Source organism: Bombina bombina, chromosome 1 (assembly GCF_027579735.1).
Source record: "Bombina bombina isolate aBomBom1 chromosome 1, aBomBom1.pri, whole genome shotgun sequence".
In the NCBI taxonomy this organism is placed as follows: domain Eukaryota; kingdom Metazoa; phylum Chordata; class Amphibia; order Anura; family Bombinatoridae; genus Bombina; species Bombina bombina.
The window spans coordinates 882,805,739-882,825,820 of NC_069499.1; the positions used below are offsets into that span (position 1 = coordinate 882,805,739).

The 20,082-nt window shown below is 36.0% G+C and overlaps 1 long non-coding RNA gene across 3 annotated transcripts; it reads right to left on the reverse strand.

Moving 5' to 3' along the window:
* Positions 1-336: 336 nt before the first annotated feature.
* Positions 337-17,527, reverse strand: LOC128646097 (uncharacterized). 3 transcript variants are annotated; one of them, XR_008400190.1, is made up of 9 exons: positions 17,451-17,527; positions 14,824-14,966; positions 12,613-12,720; positions 10,853-10,994; positions 8,900-9,007; positions 6,411-6,502; positions 5,901-5,966; positions 3,335-3,410; positions 337-474 (listed from the first exon to the last, which is right to left on the reverse strand). It is a non-coding gene; the product is annotated as an uncharacterized LOC128646097 (long non-coding RNA). The 3 variants fall into 3 exon arrangements; XR_008400188.1 differs by having other exon boundaries at positions 6,411-6,514; XR_008400189.1 differs by lacking the exon at positions 6,411-6,502.
* Between the last annotated feature and the right edge of the window lie 2,555 nt (positions 17,528-20,082).

Consider the following 20,082-nt stretch of genomic DNA (forward strand, 5'->3'; position numbering starts at 1 on the left):
CATCCCTTCTCCTCCCATTTTACAGATGCAAAAATATTAAAAAAAAAAGGGTTGAAGACATCTTTATTTCATTTAACCGCAGCATCATCGCAAAACTAAGCACCCACGGCGCAGCTGTTTTTTCAATGAGATGACGTTTCCACCTTAGTCAGTAGCTGTGCTATTGAAAAACTGATCTGTGCTGTGGATGGCCGTAGTCGCTTGGGCAAAAAAAAAAAACTGATGAATGATGGTCGCCTTTATTTTAAGCGATGCTAATTCTAGAGTTTCATAAATAGTAGGATTTATTATCACTTTAATGCATACCCATATAAATAAAAAAACTATAACAAAATGTAAGATAAGTCACAGCTTTATTAATAGAACAGATATCAGAAACAGGAACGCCAAGGACAATCCCTTTCCATGGGTACACAAGTTGTGAGAGCAGCAGAGTTGCACAAAGCACACGTACGTACTCCAGCTGTTAAACATCTGCAAAAAAAAAAAAAAAAAGAAGATGAGAATATAGAACAAAATGTAAAGTTATTCCTACAAACCCTAGAGAATAACACACAGTAGACATGGTGTACACTTTTCTCCTCAACTGCATCTATTTGAATATGTTGTATTCAGAGAACACCTACAACTGGTATCAACTCATTCAGCAATATGCATTTTTTCCCTCGTTTAACCCCTTAACGAACAGTGCCGTACAGGTGCTGTAGTTTATTAGCCATAAAGGATGCTGCTGTCCTGGGTTCTTTCTACGGCAATCTGACAGCAGCGAGATTGCTCTATTCTGCATGTCCCACTTGAGAAAAAACAAACAAAAAAGAGCCGTGTGTGAATCCTACAATGCACAAAAAAAAAAATCCACCACCACCACACACACACACACACATATTACAGCCAAACTTAATCTTACAAGCTACATGATTAACCCCTACACTGTCAGGAATTTCAGAAGTCTGGTACGCAGCTGCAATATATATATATATATATAATCACATTATATATTAAAAAAGAAAATGCTCTGGCCTTTTGACTGAAATTTCTGGTCCTTAAAAGGGTTAACTAACATTTTAAATTGAATCAGACACATACAAAAAACTGCTGACAAGTCAACTTGATATGCAGCAATTATTAAAAAGGACATTATACACTAGAATTTTCTTTGCATAAACGTTTTGCAGATGATCCATTTATATAGCCTATACAATTTTTTTTTTTTTAATTTTTTTTTAGGGAATTAAAAAAAAAAAAAAATAGTTTTGCTCATTTTTAAATAATGTGCTGATTTTCAGACTTCTCTAACCAAGCCCCAAAGTTTTAAGAGAATACCGATGTATACATACTCCAGCTTGCTCCTGTGTGTAGATTATTTTCATATGCCGAGGAAGGGGGGGGGTCTGCTTTCACTGGGTGTCCTAGTTAACCTAATCAAAAGTGCTAAACTGAGAGCTTCTAAGTTTTTATACTGGATTTTTAGATCAGCATCTGTGCATATTATTCTTTAGTCGTGTCTATTACATGCAGTTAGATGAAAAATGGTATATACTGTCCCTTTAAGGATGGCTATTTAGAGTAATTGATTTGGGATTTAGCTGCACATAAAGATCTTTGTTATTAGCTTACTGTTTTTAGCTAGCTGGTTACCAGTTTTGCATTGCTGCTCATTCAATAAAGGATACCGAGAGAATGAATATTATAAGTAAATTATTTAAAGATGTATGTTCTTAGAAAAAAAAAAAAAAAAAATTTAAAAAAAGGGAAGTTTCTTTAAGCCACTTTTAGAGTCATCTACACCAAGTTCGTACTTTACGGTTATCTTGTGGGATTTAACAAAAAAAATCATAGTAAACTTTCTTTAGCAGAGAACGGAAATAAAGGGACATCTAAGGTGCACGATCCCGTGCTAGTCCTGGGACAAGCATACAGATGCTTACATTTGGTCTATAATGGGATGAGGCTACCAAAGACACAGAGGTCACATACGGTCATTTTTTACAGAGATACTAAGGTGATATTGTATCGTCAGCCTTTTACAGATATGCTACATCACTTTCAAATGATTCAGCATTTGGTTGTCTCTTTAAAAGTACAACTCCATCAGATCTGAAAATGTTTGTCTTAATACAGAATTAAAGGGACACTCAAGTCAAAATAAACTTTAATGATTCAGAAATAACATGCAGTTTTAAGACATCAAATTTTGCACACAGTCTTTATATTCACACTTTCTGGGGAACAAGCCCCTACTGAGCATGTGCACAAGCTCACAGGGCAGATATTTATTTTTAAGATCATGTCCATAGGTTCATTAAGTACTTGCCCATGTCTTAAGCACTGCATGGCACAAGGGTTTGCAACAATGCTCAAAACAACTGCTCTGGAGCCTACCTCATTATGCTCTTATGAAAAGAAGTTAAGCAAAAAGGGTTAAAAAAAAAAAAAAAAAAAAATACACAAATATTCTGCTAGACTGAACCAAGCCTGCCAGTAGTGATTTTGTTGGCAAGTGTGCATGATCATTACAGCATCCCAGAACCAGTTCTCACCAATATAGGAAATACATTCTTTTGTAAAGGAAAACAGGGTAGGAAATGAAGTAACTGAACATGGTACAGTTTATATAGAGGGTGTGTGAGTTCTAGATGTGTTACAAGCAAAAGCTAAATATAAAATATTCACATTTTATCTATACTAATGAACCTATGTGATGGTGACAAAACAAGTTGAAATCCTTAAAAATGCCAAATGCTTCAGTTTTCTTTTGTGATTTGGAAATAACATACAATTTTAATCAAACTTTCAAATTTACTTCTTTTCACAAATTTGCTTCATTCTCTTGTTATCCTTTGCTGAAGTAACATCATTGCACTACTGGCAGCTAGCTGAACACATCTAATTAGCCAATCATAAGAGACAAACGTGTGCAGGCACCAATAAGTAGCTAGCTCCGTTTAGTGTAGAATATATATATATATATATATATATATATATATATATATATATATATATATATATATATATATATATATATATATATATATATATATATATTTTTTTTTTATAAAACATACCAAGAGAAAAATGTAGCCAATAAATCAGCAAGCGCTACCCAGGGTGCTGAACCAAAAATAGGCTGCCTCCTAAGCTTTTCTGCTTTATCAAATAAAAATTTCAAGAGAACAAAGAAAATTTGATAATATGAGTAAATTGGAAAGTCGCATGCTCTATCTGAATCATGAAATAAAATATTTGGGTTTCATATCCCTTTAAGATGCAGGGAAACGAAAATGCAAGCATTGAAAGTTGTAAATGCTACATCTTCACAACCACTCATGCTTACCTGGGCTGATGTAACGGAGAAATGTTTCATGTAGACATTTTGTCCAGTGCTTGAACATCTGTATATAAAACAAAATCTATATACAGAAAACAAAAATTAGTGTAGGAAACTAGACAACCTGGTGCTCTAAATGCACCCAGTGTACATAGTACAGAGTTAAAAGTTGCCTTTCCCATATTTAAGCTAAACATTATACATAACAATCATACATATTAAACACAATTATAAAAGTATTGTACAAAATATTGTACAATAGATAACCAAACAGACTGAAATCTGATACCATACTACAAATTATAACTTTATACAGAATATATAGAACATACATATTATACAGAACATACTAAATATACTATACATAACAAAATATTATACAAAATAATGTACAATAGATAACCAAACAGACTGAAATCTGATTAGCTTCCCATGATCACAGACAGTGAGAGCAGCCACACTCTACTCTCACTATCCGTGAACACTTCAGCAGACACAGAATTCAATGTGTTCAGTTACCATACTACAAATTATAACTTTATACATAATATATAGAACATACATATTATACAGAACATACTAATTATACATAAAATACATTATACATAATATATTATATATAACAAAATATTATACATAACTATAAAAATATTGTACAATAGTTAACCAAAGCATAGACTGAAATCTGATTAGCTTCCCATGATCACAGACAGTGAGAACAGCCACACTCTACTCTCACTATCCGTGAACACTTCAGCAGACACAGAATTCAATGTGTTCATTTACCATACTACAAATTATAACATAGTAATATATAGAACATACATATTATACAGAACATACTAAATATACATAATATATTATACATAATAAAATATACATAAATTATACATAAAATATATTATACACAACTATAAAAATATTGTACAATAGATAACCAAACGGACTGAAATCTGATTAGCTTCCCATGATCACAGACAGTGAGAGCAGCCACACTCTACTCTCACTATCCGTGAACACTTCAGCAGACACAGAATTCAATGTGTTCAGTTACCATACTACAAATTATAACTTTATACAGAATAATAATATATAGAACATACATATTACATTAAATATACATAAAATACATAATAAAATACACTATACAGGTATACCCCTCTCATACAGCGGGTTAGGGACCGGAGCCCCGCTGTAAAGTGAAAACCGACTTAGTGAAACGAGGCAGTTTTAGCTTTCTTTTCACTTGCCAGTGTGTTATTAAAAACTTTTTTTTAACCAACATATATTAGGGGTGCAATAGTGCTATGTTTAGTTTAACACTAGCACAGCATTCAATAAATACTGTACCTTTAAAATAGTGACAATTATTGTAATAAAATTTGCCAGACTTTGCACTGAGACACAGATTGCACTGCAATGCTGTAAACGGAATGAACTGTGCATAACAAAATGGTGCCAGTCACTTTTCTTATAATCTCACGATTACAGCACTGTTCCAAAATCCTTGGAGGTTGAACTTCAGCTTCACAAAGCGCTGTATTAGCGAAGCGCTGTAAAGTGAGGTGTGTATATGTATATATATATATATATATATATATATATATATATATATATATATATATATATATATATATATATATATATATATATATATATATATATACACACACATAATTATACAGAACTATAAAAAATATTGTACAATAGATAACCAAACAGACTGAAATCTGATTAGCTTCCCATGATCACAGACAGTGAGAGCAGCCACACTCTACTCTCACTATCCGTGAACACTTCAGCAGACACAGAATTCAATGTGTTCAGTTACCATACTTCAAATTAAAACTTTATACAGAAATAAATATATATATATATATATATATATATAAATATATATATATATATATATATATATATATATATATATATATATATATATATATATATATATATATATATATATATATATATATATATATATATATATATATATATATATATATATATATATATATATATATACACACATACATATACATATATATATACACACACAAACATTATACATATACACACAAACATTATACATATATACCAATGTGGCGTTCTGAACACGTCTGACGAATCTGATTGAATCCTTGTCATACTTGAATGGTGTCCCAGCGAAATCTCATCTTGTGCAGGAGAATGACATAGCAGATCTTGAGCAGTAGATGTGTCCTTTTCATGCAGCAAAACAGCAGCTTGACCGAATAGGTTAATGGGAGATGCACAGGAGACAGATATACATTCACAATAGACAAAGAAAAAAAAATGCCAAAGAGGCACTTGGAGGTACAGATTGGAATCTGCCTAGCTTTCCATGATCACAGGTGGTGAGAGCAGTCGGCCGCACTGTCCCCGCTGCCTATAAACACAGTTGTCAAACACAGAATACAATGTATACCTCCTGCCTTTGTTGTGGCAAATGAACAAACATCAAATCATAAAACCTTAGCTTAACAGCAGCATTAAGTTTCTGCTTTATAACTTATAAAGCAGTTTGTTACAAAATCGAATCTGTCCTTACCAATTTGCAGCCTGGATGTCAGCAGACGCAGTTGAGGTGAAAACCTCTCGCTTCACATTGCTAGATCTGTTGAGAGGAAACAAAGTTTCAGTTCTTGCACAGCAATACATAAGTAGCTATAAAAAGTAATGTTTTTTAGCTATCCCTAAAAGGCAAATACAGAGAAGGGGGTGTAGTGAAGTGTGCTTCTCGCACTGCATGATAAACACAAATATGATCATTCATGTACAGCTTATAAGAGCAACACCACCCCCCATATCTGTCTAAAAGGTCATGGAAATAAAGTATTTTCTATCTTTCACATCTGTTTCCCAACGGTGTGTAAATACGTGGTAACATAAAAAAAGTGACATATGGATACAGAAAAAAATAACACATAAGAAAATAGTGATATTTAAACTTGAACATAGTTTTAAAATGTAACTCTAGGATGCTTGACTTATAAATTAAGCATTCACGATTCAGCTACAGTATATAATTTTAAACAACTTTCCAATTTATTTCTATTACCAGATTTGTTTTGTTCTTTTGGCATCCTTTGTTGAAGAATAAAGCAAAGTCGGCTGAAAGGAGCCCAGGAGTGTGCACGTAAAATGCAAAGTCTGTTAAAAGAACTGAAATAAGGGGGCAGTCTGCAGAAGCTTAGAAAAAAGGTAATCACAGAGGTAAAAAGTATATTTAATATAACAGTGTTAGTTATGCAAAACTGGGGAGTGGGTAATAAAGGGATTATCTATCTTTTTAAACAATAACAATTTTGGAGTAGACTGTCTCATAGTTATTCATCCTTTGTTTTGCATGTGTTGTCAATAGAGCGTCCCTTTTATTCCCCTCAGATCTGGTTACCCTAAACCACTGGTTTTCAAACCTGTCCTCTCAGATCTCCCTAACAGGTCACATTTTGAGGATATCTGAACTGGAGCACAGGTGAAATAATCAGATGATTAGTAACCATGGTAACTTTGCCTGCTCTCATCCAAGGTAATCCTGAAAATCTGGCCTGTTAGTGAGGCCTGAGAACAAGTTTGAAAACTGAAATAAGGGGGCAGTCTGCAGAAGCTTAGAAAAAAGGTAATCACAGAGGTAAAAAGTATATTTAATATAACAGTGTTAGTTATGCAAAACTGGGGAGTGGGTAATAAAGGGATTATCTATCTTTTTAAACAACAACAATTCTGGTGTAGACTGTCCCTTTAACAAAAGGATACTATGAAAACTAAGCAAAATTTATAACAGAACTAAAATAGGAAACTTGTTAAAATGGATTAGATAGAGAGATATTTTATAAGGACAGTTCACCTAAAAATGTCCTCCAATTTAAATTGTTCTCAATGATCCCTTTTACCTGCTGGAGTGCATGCAATGGTTTCTAAGTAACTCCTTTACCCATATTTTGGCATTTGAAATAGTTTATTTAGCTTGAGGTTTCCCAACCTATACTGAAAGTTTTGATACTGGAGTCTCAGCTATTGAATAGCCTAAGTAAACACAGCCAGCAATAGAAATGACACTCACAGTGGGGTGCAGGATAGTAAAGTAAAAAAAATTATCATTTTCCATTGTTCCCTCTATGTATTGAGCTTTAGTTTTCCAGACTAATATAAGATAAGGAAGCAAGTGTGTGTACACATAGTGATAACATAATGAGATCTGATATTACCTGAAGCTCAACCCATTGTAATAGGCTGTGGTTTAAAACACAAAACTAGCTACTTCATATACACAAATAAACCTGAAAATGCAATTTCTCACATTTTATCTACTGCAGCTGGTATAACAAGTTATTGAAAATAAATTAATAAAAAAACTATTTTGCAGTGTACTGTCCCTTTAAGGTTTTTTGTTTTTATCACTGGCTGTTATTATGATCCCATAATGATATCATTATTCAGATATGACTTGTAATTTTAATCAACTTTCCAATTTACTTTTATTATCAAATTTGCTTTGTTTTCTTCTTAGTTGAAACTAAACCTAGGTAGGCTCATATGCTAATTTCTAAGCCCTTGAGGGTTGCCTCTTATCACATGCTTTTTAAATTGCTTTTAACAACAAGAGACTGTGGGCCATATACTGTAGATAACACTGTTCAGGCACAGGGAGTACTTAATGCAAGTCAATAGATTTTATATAGTCACAGTCATGTGATCAGGGGGCTGTCAGAAGGTTCTTAGATACAAGGTAATCAGAGGTAAAAAGGAGTATTTATATAACTGTTGGCTGTGCAAAACTGGGGGATGGGTAATAAAGGGATTATCTGTCTTTTAAAACAACAATTCTAATCGTAGACTGTCCCTTTAATAAATAGCTGCCTATGCTTGTCAATCTTGCTTAACATTTTCTGTTTTATCTAAGTAAAAAAAGAGACAAGATAGATATACACTAGGACTATCAAATTCTTTCCCTATTCCTTTAAGGATAAAAGTCTATCAAAATTAAAAAGTACAGTCATGCCACAAAAAGACACTGCAAGGACAAGTGGACAATATTACAGGGTCATTATAGTGGTAAAATGACATCAGTTCAAATATGTAATTGTAAGACTAGGGATCCTGCACCTCTGTGTGGGTTAACACACAGTAGAAATACTGCTTGGGACCCCCAGAGCAGTGCCGGTCCCAATCAGCAGCACTTTCTGCTTGGGACTAGCAGTGCTCTGTGGGTCTTGAGCAGGACATTGTCTAATGCCATGTGTTTAGTCCCAAGCAGATACAATCAGTAGCACAACTCAGATGTTTAACTAGCGCCACCAATTGGGACCCGCACTGCATTGCTGGTCCAAAGAAGTACTTCTACTCTGTGTTTACCCCTTTGCAGGTTAAAACACACAATGCAGGGTCACTAGTCTTAAAATTCCATTTGCTAATAACATATTAGAGCATGTAATGGTTTGACTATTATCACCATTTAATTATACTAAACAAAAATGATCTACTGTTATACAGGAAACAGCTCTAATACAATGAATTTAATGTATTTTACAACAATTTAACTCTTACCTGTTTTTAACAAAGGAGGCACAGAAACATTTCTTTTGACAATGAAGTAGACACTGTAAGTGTTGGCTGTATGTCACCTGGTGCTGTAGATCTGTACTTTAGCATCACCTACAGATACGGGGAAAAATAAATACTAATTAACGTAAGAAACAGGACATTATGGTAAATTTGCATTGCCTATAGTTAATACTCAAGTAGAAAATGCAGAGATAAAACACTTAGAATGAACCTTAGATATGAACATAAAGTCTTAGGGTCTATATTCTGGGCTGTACAGCATATTTAGTGGGTTTAAGTGGTTAGCTATATGACCAAATGCTTTAAAACTACGGCCTAACAGTCACTCCATATCATCATTTCATAAACGCAACAATTATAAAATAAAGAGCATAAGAAGGGAAAGAAGAGTAAGAAATCCAGGTGTCTCTGGAATGGTAGAAAAGGATCAGGAATTGGGTTAGTAAAGATTTGGTAATTATAGGCAGTGACAGAGCAATATTAAATACAAGAGTTAACCATAAATGTTAGTTGTGCATTTTCTGGGTGTGGCTTGCATGGGACATATGATGGGGAACATGACCTAAGGCTGAGGAGACAAACGTGTAATGTACCACAGTATATAACTAGCCTTGGGTAGCTTCAGCAGGGGCCCTCCGCTTCCACTTCCCAAAGACACAGCTGCTATGAAGACCGTTACTGTACGTACCGCTAATGAACATATGGAGAAGAGAGATCTTTGCCAAAGAGGAGTTACTTGGATATAGCATGTATGAAGCAGTCATGTAGGAAAACAAGACAAGGGTCCTTAGAGTACTTTAAAAAGGAGAGATGCCATTTTTTAAGTGGTCATGTATAAAGGTTAATGGAAATAATGTATAATTTTCATTAATTGATATATTTAGGGATTATTATATTTTAACTGCATGTCCAAAGGCTTCAGAGACCATTTACAATCCACCATAGCTTTACAGCTGTACTCCTGGGCACTGGGAGCAGGTGCGGACTGCTCCAAGTGTCCACAAGCACAGCTGCCACCATGACAGAGAGCTCACAGCAACGTCTGCCAATGACCATGATGGGCTTAAAAAGTACTTTAATAGGAGAAAATGCATTAGGTTGTTTTTTTATTTAATATAGACTATAAAGTCAGAAACTTTACTTTGAAAAATAGGGGAAAAAGCGAAAATTCAAAATGCTATATTAGAGGTAAATTATTTTATTTTAAAATATCATGCTCATAGGCGTCAAGAGACAATTTACAATCCACCATAGCTTTACAGCTGTATCCATGGGCACAGGGAGCAGGCGCGCACTGCTCCACATGTCCAAAAAAACAGCTGCCACCATGCGCAGAGAGCTCACTGTAACATCTGCCAGTGATCATGTTGGGGCTATCAGGAGGGAAGAAAGTAAATTATGCTGTTAAGCAGCCATTGAAAATAAGGGGGGGGGGGGGGGGGGGGGGAGGAATAAAATGCCATGCTAGAGGCAGTAATTTATTTTAGACTATACATGCCCAAAGGCTTCAGAAACAGTTTACGCCCCACCATAGCCTTACAGCTGTAGTCGCGGGCACCAGGAGCAGGTGCGGACTGCTCCAAGTGTCCGCAAGCACAGCTGCCACCATGTGCAGAGAGCTCACTGTAACGTCTGCCAGTGACCATGTTGGTTTTACGGGAGAGAAGTAAATTATGCTGTTAAGCAGTTTATGAAAATAGGAGGAAATAAAATATAATCCTAGGGGCAGAAATTAATTTTAGACTAGTCACATGTCCAGAGGCTTCAGAAACAGTTTACACCCCACCATAGCTTTACAGCTGTAGCCACGGGCACCAGGAGCAGGTGCGGACTGCTCTTAGTGTCCGTAACTACAGCTGCCACCATGTGCAGAGAGCTCACTATAACATCTGCCAGTGACCATGCGACACCTACATATTAATAACCTGTACTTACCTGCAACCTGGTCTCACAGCCTTGTGGAAGAAAATTAAGCTGTAATATGCTTGAAGTTTCCATAAAACCATTCTGCCATCCAACACCTGTTTCTAACCGCTGGAGCCATTTTTGAGCTGGATAGATATTCCGAACAAGCCAGCTAGAAGAGACAAAATAGACTTAATACATCTACATTATAGATTCCAATTAGAGAAGTAACCTAGCAGAGGTAGTCAGGCTATGGCAACAGTATACAAAAGGAAATTATAATAATTTGAGAAACCATTCTTTAGCAAGAGCCGAGATAGAGAGATAATATAAATATATACATACACACAAAACACCATGCAACCACACTCAACATACTTAAAGGGACAGTTTACTCAAAAATTTTCTCCCCTTTAATTTGTTTGAAATGATCTATTTTACCTGTTGGAGTGCATTGCATTGTTTACAAGAAGCTAGTTTACCTTTATTTTGGCATATTAAATAGCTGATTTTCTGGACTTAAAAAGGACAGTCTTTTTGGGAACAAAAAAAACATTTAAAAAATTAACTTGACCTTTACATTTTTATAATTAAAATCCACTATTTTTTGCATTTTTTAAGTTATTTACCTTTTAAAATGTATAAGCTTTCCAGTGCCCTCTGAAATCAACTTTCAAAGACCAATAAGCAGGGCAGTCATACGACCTCTGTGTACACCTGCTCATGCACAGACTGCCTGGCTTATTCATCCGCGCTCAGAAACTGAGCAGTGTTTGAGAATGCTGGTGCACTGGCAACCAATCAGCCTTCTCTGCAAGCTGACATCTCCAAGGCTGTCTGCAGCTCAATGTGAGCAGATCTGCATGCGGTTAGCACAACACAATACTAAATGCAAGTCAATAGATTTGATATAGTCACAGTCATGTGATCAGGGGGCTGTCAGAAGGTTCTTAGATACAAGGTAATCAGAGGTAAAAAGGAGTATTTATATAACTGTTGGTTGTGCAAAACTGGGGGATGGGTAATAAAGGGATTATCTGTCTTTTAAAACAATAACAATTCTATCGTAGACTGTCCCTTTAATAAATAGCTGCCTATGCTCGTCAATCTTTAACATTTTCTGTTTTATCTAAGTAAAAAAAGAGACAAGATAGATATACACTAGGACTATCAAATTCTTCCCCTATTCCTTTAAGGATAAAAGTCTATCAAAATTAAAAAGTACAGTCATGCCACAAAAAGACACTGCAAGGACAAGTGGACAATATTACAGGGTCATTATAGTGGTAAAATGACATCAGTTCAAATATGTAATTGTAAGACTAGTGATCCTGCACCACTGTGTGGGTTAAACACAAAGTAGAAATACTGCTTGGGACTCCCAGAGCAGTGCCGGTCCCAATCAGCAGCGCTTTCTGCGTGGGACTAGCAGTGCTCTGTGGGTCTTGAACAGGACATTGTTCTGTTCTGTGGGTCTTGAACAGGACATGGTCTAATGCTATGTGTTTAGTCCCAGATACAATCAGTAGCACAACTCAAATGAGTAACTAGCGCCACCAGTTGGGACCGGCACTGCTTTGCTGGTCCAAAGAAGTACTTCTACTCTGTGTTTACACCTTTGCAGGTTAAAAACACACAATGCATTTGCTAATAACATATTAGAGCATGTAATGGTTTGACTATTATCACCATTTAATTATACTATACGTCTGCAACAAAAATGATCTACTGTTATACAGGAAACAGCTTGAATACTATGAATTTAATGTCTTTTACAATTTAACTCTTACCTGTTTTTAACAAAGGAGGCACAGAAACATTTCTTTTGACAATGAAGTAGACACTGTAAGTGTTGGCTGTACGTCAACTGGTGCTGTAGATCTGTACTTTAGCATCACCTACAGATACGGGGAAAAATAAATACTAATTAACGTAAGAAACAGGACATTATGGTAAATTTGCATTGCCTATAGTTAATACTCAAGTAGAAAATGCAGAGATAAAACACTTAGAATGAACCTTAGATATGAACATAAAGTCTTAGGGTCTATATTCTGGGCTGTACAGCATATTTAGTGGGTTTAAGTGGTTAGCTATATGACCAAATGCTTTAAAACTACGGCCTAACAGTCACTCCATATCATCATTTCATAAACGCAACAATTATAAATTAAAGAGCATAAGAAGGGAAAGAAGAGTAAGAAATCCAGGTGTCTCTGGAATGGTAGAAAAGGATCAGGAATTAGGTTAGTAAAGATTTGGTAATTATAGGCAGTGACAGAGCAATAATAAATACAACAAGAGTTTACCATGAATGTTAGTTGTGCATTTTCTGGGTGTGGCTTGCATGGGACATATGATGGGGAGCATGACCTAAGGCTGAGGAGACAAACGTGTAATGTACCACAGTATATAACTAGCCTTGGGTAGCTTCAGCAGGGGCCCGCTGCTTCCACTTCCCAAAGACACCGCTGCTATGAAGACCGTTTACTGTACGTACTGTTAATGAACATATGAAGAAGAGAGATCTTTGCCAAAGAGGAGTTACTTGGATATAGCATGTATGAAGCAGTCATGTAGGAAAACAAGACAAAGGTCCTTAGAGTACTTTAAAAAGGAGAGATGCCATTTTTTAAGTGGTCATGTATAAATGTTAATGGAAATAATGTATAATTTTCATTACTTGATACATTTAGGGATTATTATATTTTAACTGCATGTCCAAAGGCTTCAGAGACCATTTACAATCCACCATAGCTTTACAGCTGTACTCCTGGGCACTGGGAGCAGGTGCGGACTGCTCCAAGTGTCCACAAGCACAGCTGCCACCATGACAGAGAGCTCACAGCAACGTCTGCCAATGACCATGATGGGCTTAAAAAGTACTTTAATAGGAGAAAATGCATTAGGCTGTTTTTTATGTAATAGATTATAAAGTCAGAAACTTTACTTTGAAAAATAGTGGAAAAAGCGAAAATTAAAAATGCTATATTAGGGGGCAATACAATTATTTTATTTTAAAATATCATGCTCATAGGCGTCAAGAGACAATTTACAATCCACCATAGCTTTACAGCTGTATCCATGGGCACAGGGAGCAGGCGCGCACTGCTCCACATGTCCAAAAAAACAGCTGCCACCATGTGCAGAGAGCTCACTGTAACATCTGCCAGTGATCATGTTGGGGCTATCAGGAGGGAAGAAAGTAAATTATGCTGTTAAGCAGCCATTGAAAATAAGGGGGGGGGGGATAAAATGCCATGCTAGAGGCAGTAATTTATTTTAGACTATACATGCCCAAAGGCTTCAGAAACAGTTTACGCCCCACCATAGCCTTACAGCTGTAGTCGCGGGCACCAGGAGCAGGTGCGGACTGCTCCAAGTGTCCACAAGCACAGTTGCCACCATGACAGAGAGCTCCCTGTGACGTCTGCCAGTGACCATGTTGGGACTCTCAGGAGGGAAGAAAGTAAATTATGCTGTTAAGCAGCCATTGAAAATAAGGGGGGGGGGGGGGATAAAATGCCATGCTTGAGGCAGTAATTTATTTTAGACTATACATGCCCAAAGGCTTCAGAAACAGTTTACGCCCCACCATAGCCTTACAGCTGTAGTCGCGGGCACCAGGAGCAGGTGCGGACTGCTCCAAGTGTCCGCAAGCACAGCTGCCACCATGACAGAGAGCTCACTGTAACGTCTGCCAGTGACCATGTTGGGCTTTACGGAAGAGAAGTAAATTATGCTGTTAAGCAGTTTATGAAAATAGGAGGAAATAAAATATAATCCTAGGGGCAGAAATTAATTTTAGACTAGTCACATGTCCAGAGGCTTCAGAAACAGTTTACACCCCACCATAGCTTTACAGCTGTAGTCACGGGCACCAGGAGCAGCCGCGGACTGCTCTTAGTGTCCGTAACTACAGCTGCCACCATGTGCAGAGAGCTCACTATAACATCTGCCAGTGACCATGTGACACCTACATATTAATAACCTGTACTTACCTGCAACCTGGTCTCACAGCCTTGTGGAAGAAAATTAAGCTGCAATATGCTTGAAGTTTCCATAAAACCATTCTGCCATGCCAATACCCGTTTCTAACCACTGGAGCCATTTTTGAGCTGGATAGATATTCCAAACAAGCCAGCTAGAAGAGACAAAATAGACTTAATACATCTACGTTATAGATTCCAATTAGAGAAGTAATCTAGCAGAGGTAGTCTGGATATGGCAACAGTATACAAAAGTAATTTATTATAATAATTTGAGAAACCATTCTTTAGCAAGAGCTGAGATAGATATACACACAAAAAACACCATGCAACCACACTCAACATACTTAAAGGGACAGTTTACTCAAAAATGTTCTCCCCTTTAATTTGTTTGAAATTATCTATTTTACCTGTTGGAGTGCATTGCATTGTTTACAAAGAAGCTAGTTTACCCTTATTTTGGCATATTAAATAGCTGATTTTCTGGACTTAAAAAGGACAGTCATTTTGGGAACAAATAACATTTAAAAAATTAACTTGACCTTTACATTTTTATAATTAAAATCCACAATTTTTTTGCATTTTTAAGTTATTTACCTTTTAAAATGTATAAGCTTTCCAGTGCCCTCTGAAATAAACTTTCAAAGACCAATAAGCAGGGCAGTAATACGACCTCTGTGTACACCTGCTCATGCACAGACTGCCTGGCTTATTCATCCGCGCTCAGAAACTGAGCAGTGTTTGAGAATGCTGGTGCACTGGCAACCAATCAGCCTTCTCTGCAAGCTGACATCTCCAAGGCTGTCTGCAGCTCAATATGAGCAGATCTGCATGCGTGTTCATTTTCTATTATGAGACCAGTAGCACTATAACAGCTATGTTTTAAATTAACAAAAGTGTCTGCTTTTTTTGTTTACCAAGCCCCTTACAGTGAGTGTCCCAGACTATCTCATCAACAGTGCTAAACTGGGAGCTTCCAAGTACGTTGGAAAAGGTTTTATACTGGATTTTTAGATCAGTATCTGTGTATCTTATTCTTTATAGTAGTGTCTATTACATGCAGTTAAATGAAAATTGGTGTATAATGTCCGTTTAATGATTTCATATACTTGTAGTTGCTTAATCAAAATAAATGCCATTAACTTGTAATATGTTAGTAAAATATAATTTTACATCATAATCCCTTTATTATCCATTCCCCAGTTTTGCACAACCAACGCCGTTATAGAAATATACTTTTTACCTCTGATTAACCTGTATCGAAGCTTCTGAAGACTGCCTCCTTATCTCAGACCTTTTGACAGACTTGCATGTCAGGCAATAAATGTGCTTACTCTTAAATAACTCCACAGCTGTGTGCACAATGTTATTTATATGAAAGACATGAACTAACGCCCTCTAGCAGTGAAAACTGTAAAATACATTCAGATAAGAGGCGGCCTCCAAGGGCTTATGAGCCTATCCAGGTTAGCTTTCAACTAAGAATACAAAAAGAACAAAGCAAATTGGAATTTGTTTAAAATTGCATGCACTAGCTGAATCATGACTAGACTGTCCCTTTAAGTCCAAGTAATTGACAAACTATGTAAACACAGTCAGCAGAAATTACACTCCCGGTAGGTGGGTAGAAGAGATAACTAAATAAAATACTTTTCCATTGTAAGTATTGGGGTTTGGTTTACAAACAGACACAAGATAAGGAAGCAAATGTGTGTACACAAACTGGTAACATAATGAGATCAATTTTACCTGCAAGGTCAACCAATTTTAAAACCAGAAATGTAATATCTTATAAATAAACCAGAAAAAGCAATTTTTCCCATACACTTTATATACTCTGCAGCTGGTATATCAAGTCATTGGAAATACATTAAGCAAAAAACTATTTCACTTTATACTGTCCCTTTAAATAGAAAAGGTAAAAACAGAAATGTGCATAAATGCATTTAAATAGAAGCATTTACACAATACTGTATACAAAACAGCCCACTGAATAAATTTAAAGAGTAATATACTAGCAGGCAAGTTTTTTCCTTTTTTAAAAAAAAAAACAAAAAAAACCTTCCTTGTGCAAGTGAGTAATACACTCATTTATTTAAAATGTTGGCTATTTCTATTGGATAATTCTAGAGACATTTACAGACTGATCTCTTACACTAAAAAAATAATCTGCCTTTGCAAAAGTTTCAGTTCCTAGCATAATTATGTTCTTACACACAAACAAGCTACACAGCCCATGAATTCAGTACAAAGCAGTTTGTTTTTTAAACTGCAGAGCTACATCTGATTTACTTAGAAACTTTTTATCCACTGAAATCAAGAGAACTTTCTCTTATTTGTAATCTGAGCTATAGATCAAATCAATGCTACACAACTAAACATTTATAGACATCAAGACATCTTTTGTAAAAGTTTAACAGCAAAGAAAGCATACGTAGTGAAGATAGTGCATTTATATGTTTCTGCATTGCAATGCAGCTATACAGTTTACTAGGTCACATTAAAAGCATAATAAGCAGACAATAATTATTGTCTCATATACACACTCATCTGCAGGCAAACACATGATATAAATAGCACTGCTGAATATAAGATACAAATCACATATTTAACACAACTTAAAGTAATGTAAATCTCACCTGCTAAACACATAAACATCTCACGATTTTTTGGCGCAATTTCAGCCCTTCCAGAAGCAATGTGTACAGGAAGTCAGTAAGATTCAAATGCAACCTCTGCACCAAGCTTTATGATCATGTGGCATACAGCAACCAATCAGAATAAAGGTTTTTTTTTTTTTAAACATGCTTTATTTGTATGTAACACTACATGATGAAAAGTGAATTTCTGACTAAACAGTTCATTTGTATTATCGTTTTTTTCTAGCAGATTTAACAACATTTAATTAAATATAAGTTATTTTCTTGGATATACAGCAATATTTAACTTTAAAAAAATTGGTATGGGGTGACCAACAATAATGCAGGACTGGTTATATCTCCAGAAGCAAACAGTCTTAAAGGGACATGCACACACAGCCTTTAAATAGACAACTCATGCCGCACACATTTTTAAAGGGACAGATCACAGTATGTGAACCTTGCACGCTCTCAAAGTCTTAAAGGGGCAGGCACACACAACCCACACAGACTTAAAGGGACATAAAACCCATTTTTTTTTACATGGTTCAGTTAGAGAATACAATTTTAAACAACATTCTAATTTATTTCTATTATTTAATTTGCTTCATTCTTCAGATATCCTTTGTTGAAGAAATATTAATGCACATGGGTCAGCCAATCAGCAGCTACTGAGCCTATTTAGATATACTTTTTAACAAAGGATATCAAGAGAATGAAGAAAATAAGATAATGGAAGTAAATTGGAAAATTGTTTAAAATTGCATGCTCTTTCTAAATCATGAAAGAAAAATTGTGAGTTTCATGTACCTTTAAGAGGACAGCACCCCACATGCATGAAATTATGGCACAGGTACACAAGGAACACAGTCTTAAAAGGGATAGCACACACACAATGCACACAGCCTTTAAAGGGACAGGCAGACACAAAGCACACAGATCTTAAAGGGACGCTGAACCTAATTTTTTTCTTTCATGATAGAGCATGCAATTTTAAGCAACTTTCTAATTTACTTATATTATCAAATTTTCTTCATTCTCTTGGTATGTTTATTTGAAAAGCAAGAATGTAAGTTTAGATGCCGGCCCATTTTTGGTGAACAACCTGGGTTGTCCTTGCTGATTGGACAGCACCAATAAACAAGTGCTGTCCATGGTTCTGAACCAAACATTTGCTGGCTCTTTAGCTTAGATGCCTTCTTTTTCAAATAAAGATAGCAAGAGAACGAAGAAAAATTGATAATAGAAGTAACTCAGACCTATCTGAATCATGAAAGAAAAAAAATTGGGTTCAGTATCACTTTAATGGTACAGGCACACAAGCACCAAAGGAACTCTCAGTCTTAAAGGGATAGGCACAGACATACACAATGCACACAGGCTTAAAGGGAAAACAAAGCACATGTATGCAATCTTAATGGTACAGGTGCACAAGACACAAGGAACACTCAGTCTTAAAGGGACAAGCGCACACGCAATGCGCGCAGTATTTACAGGGTCAGGCACACACACAGACTTAAAGGGGCAACACACCACACACATGCAATCTTAATAGTACAGGTGCACAAGCACAACCACCCAAGGAACACTCAGTTTTAAAGGGGTAGGCATACACAAATAATGCACACAGCTTTTAAAGGGACAGGCACAACGCACACATACTGTATACAAAACATGCTCAAACACAAAGCCTACTGGATGCAATTTAAAGAATAGCTTACTAGCAGGCAAGTTGTTGTTTTTTTTTTAAATATTAAAAATCTTCCTTGTGCAAGTGTGTTTGATCGCAGTCTGGAGGGCGTTCCTAACGTCATAGGGACGCCCCCCAGACCCGATCCGATAATTGAAATCTCGCGATTGCTTGCATGATCGTGGAATTTCAATTTGTCTACATCGGAGCGTTGTTCCGATGTAGACATTATGACCCTGTCATGAAAGGGTTAAATGGGCTTGCACACATGCAGGCTTACAGGGACAAACAACAGCAGGCACAAACACACACACAGCCTTAAAGGGACAGCTCAAAGTTTTCATGCACAGATTAAAATGGTTTAAAATTTGTATTGTTTAAAAAGAAAGATAACCCTTTATTTACCATTCCCCAGTTTTGCATAACCAATACTGTTATAGAAATATACTTTTTACCTCTGTAATTACCTTGTATCTAAGCTTCTGCTGACTGCCTCCTTATCTCAGATCTTTTGACAGACTTGCATAACAGGCAATTAGTGCTGACTCTTAAATAACTTCACGTGCATGAGCACAATGTTATCTATATAAAACACATGAACTAACGCCCTCTAGCTGGGAAAAACTGCCAAATGCATTCACATAAGAGGCAGTCTTCAAGGGTTTAGAAATTAGCATATGAGCCTACCTAGGTTTAGCTTTCAACTAAGAATAACAAGAAAACTAAGCAAATTTGATGATAAAAGTAAATTAGAAAGTTGTTTGAAATGGCGTGCCCTATCTAAAACATGAACGTTTAAAGGGATTGCTCATGGTAAACAAAACCTTGAAGAGATGACTCAAGGCATTCGTACACAGCCTTAAAGTATAGACAGTATATGCGAATTTTCATATAACTGCATGTAATATATACTACTATCAAGAAGAATATACACAGATACTG